The sequence below is a fragment of the Myotis brandtii genome, unplaced genomic scaffold, assembly GCF_000412655.1.
Source record: "Myotis brandtii unplaced genomic scaffold, ASM41265v1 scaffold125, whole genome shotgun sequence".
Lineage (NCBI taxonomy): Eukaryota > Metazoa > Chordata > Mammalia > Chiroptera > Vespertilionidae > Myotis > Myotis brandtii.
In genome coordinates this window covers 1082353-1087574 of record NW_005354385.1, presented here as the reverse complement: position 1 = coordinate 1087574, position 5222 = coordinate 1082353, and the positions used below count along the sequence as shown (strand labels likewise).

The window sequence follows — 5222 nt, the reverse complement described above, 5'->3', positions numbered from 1 at the left end:
ATAAATAAATAAATAAATAAATAAATAAATAAAAAACTTCACTTGTGTGAAGAGAAAACTTTTTATTAATCATAACTATTTATGAGTGTGTGTGTGTGTGTGTGTGTGTGTGTGTGTGTGTGTGTGTGTTTTCATTTCAATTCCCTTTGATAACATGTGACCATAACTTTAAGGACTCCTTAAAATCCATGTCTAAAAAAAATATGTTTTTCTCCTCTGATTATAAAAGTACTGAATTCTAATTATAGGCATTTGAAAAATATAAAGAGAAATAAAACAATAGCCTGTAATACTACTCTTGAAAAGACTGCTATTAATACTTTGATGTATTTCTTTCTAGAATTGTTTTTATTTATTTATTTTTGTTTGTTTACTTATTTCTACATGAAAGCTACTTTTATCAAATGACTGAACCATGTAATTGCCAAGGCTACTATGTACAGGTAAGAGAGGTGAAGCTTCATTTCTTGGTCTCTTCCTCCTGGGCAGTCTTTTTTTTTTTTTTTTAAATATATTTTATTGATTTTTTACAGAGAGGAAGGGAGAAGGGATAGAGAGTTAGAAACATTGATGAGAGAGAAGCATCGATCAGCTGCCTCCTGCACACTCCCTACTGGGGATGTGCCCGCAACCAAGGTACATGCCCTTGACCGGAATCGAACCTGTGATCCTTCAGTTCCCAGGTCGATGCTCTATCCACTGAGCCAAACCGGTTAGGGCGCTCCTGGGCAGTCTTGATGATTCCCTCCTTCTTGGCCTGGAGCCACTCTTCAAGGCACTTGGGAGCTTCCTTGGTCTACACCTATGGGCCTTGGCCTAGTCAGCCAGAAGCTTCTTTCCAGCCTTGTTTGCCCTCAGCTTTTGGATGTGTTCCATGAGAATCCACTAGTTTTTGAACATGTTATCCTTCACTTACAGGTACAGGTTGTGGTACATGTGGCGGTCAATCTTAGATTCATGGTATCTTCTAAGAAGCCAGCAAAGAATTCTCATCCTCCGCATCCAGGTTACTGTCTCAGGCATTCTAGCATTGGCAGTACTGTTTCACTTACCTATGCCCATATGCCTGCCCTTCCTACGGGTCAAGGGGTTTTTCTAGCATTGAGCCTGGGCATGGATAGTCACAGGCTTCGGGATGATCAGCCCATTTTTGATCAGCCTCCCAATCTGCTGATGGGAGTTGGCATTGGTGATTTCATTGGTCTCATTTGGTCCAACCAGACCTTCTTTTCGCCATAGCGGAGGACACTGGAGGAAAGCCTCTTTTTTAAAATATATATTTAATTGATTTCAGAGAGGAAGGGAGAGAAAGAGAGAGAGAGAGAGAGAAACATCAATGATGAAAAAGAATCATTGATCAGCTGCCTCCTGCACACTCCCCATTGGGGATGGATTCAATAATTCCTGCATGTGCCCTGACCAGGAATCCAACCGTGACCTCCTGGTTCATAGGTCGATGCTCAACCACTGAACCAAGCCAGCCAGGGGAGAGAAGTCTCTTCTGAAGCCTGAGCATAGTCATGGCTGCAGCCATAGTGGCCTGAAGTATTGTTTTTCATTATTATTCCTATATTAGAGGCCTGGTGCACTGATTTGTGTACTGGTGGGGTACCTTGGCCTGGCTTACGGGGATCAGGCCAAAACTGGCTCTCTGACTTCCCCCGAGGAGTCCCGGATTGTGAGAGGGCTGATTTTGGGTGGCACACCCCAGAATCAGGCTCCCTCCTTTCTGGTTCCAGGTGCATCACCCGAGAACTGCAGCTGCCAAGTCACCACAGCTCAGCAGCTCCTGCGTTGAGCTTCTGCCCCCTGGTGGTCATTGTATGTCATAGTTATAGGTTGAACAGTCAAAAGGTTGGACGGTCACTTAGGCTTTTATATATGTGGATAACTACATAAGCCCAAAGCACATTGTGGTGTATGCAAAAATTTACAAGATTATTATCTAATTTAACTGTTTTTACATATTTTTTTCTATTTTTGCATGCTTTGGGCAACATTTTAGTTGAGTTTATGCATGGGACTAATTTCAACCAATTATCTCTTTAATGAGCACTCACTTTTCCAATAGTTTAAAATTATAAACAATGCTTCAATAAAACATGTTTATGCTTGTTTCTGACAAATTTTAAAAATACATTTCTGGAAGGGGAAATAATGAAACCAAAGTTTAGGCATAACAATTTTTAAAGTAAAAAACAAATATTTCCAAATACCTTTCCATAAAGTTTGTGAAAACTAATATTCCTACCAGTGGTTTAGAAGAGGCCCATCCTAGAAAAAATATTTTTGTAAAAACAAAAAACACACACAAAAAACCACAAACAAAATATATTTGATCTGTACTAGTTGAATTGTAATGAGGATAAAATTTTAGTAATACATTGGTTAACTCTATTTCTTATTTTGTGGATTCTGTTCATTTATTTTTAATATTTATTAGATAGTGGTATTTTTTTTGTTGGACTCAAACTATAAATTAAAAAGAATACCATAAGTCTATTGTAAAAATAGTAAAATTTGCCTTAGTTTTTGTTTACTTTGAAACTTTAATATATTACTTTGACATTTAGAAATTTAATTTAATGTAATAAAACCTATTGATTTCGCATTTGTGAGTTCCTTCATTGCTTAGAAATTTAGAGAGATTCTACACAATCATAGATTTTATATTTATCTAAAATGTTCTTATTAGATGTTTTAATTTAACATTTAAAGCAATAAGGAAATACTTTTAGCAATGGATAGACAAATAATTATCTAGAAATGTTTAACTAACATTTCAGCATCATTTAGTAAGCATTCATGCAAGAAACTATTGAATCATGATGTCAATTTAATCTTATTCCAAATTCTTGTTTTGATGTTTTTCTGAGCCATGAATCTATCTTGATCTGTTTTTTATTTTTTATTTCATAGCAATTCACACTTTCAGATTATAAAGCTGAACAATACATTTTAATATTTTACAGCTCAGAGGTCCACCAGCTTTTTTTTTTTAAGGTGTCATGAGTGGCTTTTTGCATTTAATTCAAATGTGCATTTTTATGTTTATAGAGCATCAACTTAGCCTTTTTGCTTTAAATTACTCTTCTTAGATTGTTTTTTTTTTGAGGTGATATATTTTACTATTATCAAATGTGTAACTAATAAATTTCAAGATTAAACTTTTGAAAAGACATACCAGTGAAGTTTTGTGCCCATTGTCACTCAACACGCCAGTGAATTATAGATCTGGAATCAGAACTCATGTTATTACAAATTTCCAGCCTGATGCTTCACCCACTGAAATTCATAGCTGTATTGTTTATAGGCTGAGAAAGGCCCCGCTATGGGGCTCCTGGATCACAGGGAGCTTTTCCTATGCACTGTGGAGAGGGAGCCTCCCTATTGGCTTGCTATAGTTTCTTAAAGCCTCCATCCCAGAAAAAGAAGGCACACAGGACAATACCCTGGCCATACCATCTTATCTTTGTGATTTGGAAGGTAAAATAATGTTCAAAATCTCTATTGAGAATGCTATTACAGAAATAGATAGTCTCTCAGAGGGTAGGCGGAGGTTGAAAAGGGCAAGTTCCTGGAATGTTATGAGGCCTAATGATATGTCTGTGATATAAAACAGTTTCTGATGTTTTCCAAATGGGTTATTGTTCATGTTTAAGTGATTATAGCAGTGATTTAAGCCAAACTAAATACTCTCTTTCCATGGTTTACTTCAACTCATTCTAATCCCTATTCATGCAAACCTGTCCAATTTTGATTTTTCTCCTTATGTGGGTATTTGGCCATGTGGGCAAAATGTACTGGGTGAAAATAGTGTGGAAACACAAAAACAAACCAACAAAAAGAACAATGCAGACAAAACTGTGTGGTTGGTAGGAGGTGGGGGGCAGGATTGATTGCAAATGTTCTAAGTGAAAAATGACACATCTGACTGGGCATCAGAAGTCATTTCTTGCCAATAAAATTTCTGAAGCTGTGGAATCATCTCTAAAAGAAATGATTGAAATCTCTTGTCTGAGCCACTTACAATTGCACCTAATAAAGCTTCTGAGAGCTCTATACTGTTAGTAAGAGATGATGACCTAATAAGTTCAGTCCATTGATTCTGTGATAGTCTTGGCAAGACCTACTCATGGAATAACTTCATAATCAAATCTAACATACCCTAAAAGCACTATATAAATTCATGTCTTCAATGTGAGATGGCTATTAGATACATCTTTGTATTTAAAAAAAATACTTTTTTTCTCACAAAAGAATGTATTCATTCTAACACTGGAGAAATGATTTGAAAAAATAAAATACAAACACAAAACAGTGATATATCAAACTATAATACACAACAGCCTGGATGCTTTGTTGCAGCTGTTGGTGGTGTTGTTTCAGAAATATAAAACCATGTTAGAGACCCAATTATTATTTTATCAAAATAAAAGTGAAGGAGAAAGAAGATAATACTCTAAGCTGACAATTTACATATTACATTTCAATGTGATGTGATTTAAAACAGCTGATCTATTAAACACTAAAATTAGACTTTACAAGCAAATAACCAATTCTACCTTGACTTTAGCATTGCCTCTGGCACCTTTATAATATGAATATCTGAACAAAAATTATAAGAGCCTCCCTTTTGGTGCCTGGGAAATGTACTATTAGATATTCAAGGCTAGGATTTCCAGTGTGAAAAGTAACATAGGTCTGACTGAGACTTGTGTAGTTCTACAAAAAGATGCAATTGGCAGCTCCCCCTTTTACCAAATATTGATTCCTTTTCTAAGTCCTTTTATGTTCTAAATTAACCCCGGAATTTCCACCTTGACTTCTTTAGTTTCAATGAGAAATGACACACAGACACTTGCCTGTTAAACTGTCATGTGGGACAGAATTTGGTTTCTGTCATCATAAGCTCAGAGCCCTGTAGAGAGCTTCCAAGTGGTAGAAGGAAAGGAAATTGGGTGGAAGAACTGAAGATATTTTTCTCTTATGAATTAACACAAATACAGATTTATAGCCTACACATGTGTTTTGTTTTTACTGATGGTTGTAACTAGGGACACCTGTAAGACGGAGCCAAAGGGGAAGAATGAAAAATAAATGGAAGAAAAATGTAATAATAAGCTGCACTTCAGGGCTTGATTTGAAGCCTAGTATGTGGGACTTTAAAATTCCCCTTTCCTGGAAAATATTTTATCATTTAGCTTATGTAATTTAGCATA

General features: G+C 36.0%; 1 pseudogene; it reads right to left on the bottom strand.

Moving 5' to 3' along the window:
• Window positions 1-381: 381 nt before the first annotated feature.
• On the bottom strand, window positions 382-1268 carry LOC102252442 (annotated as a pseudogene).
• Window positions 1269-5222: the final 3954 nt, after the last annotated feature.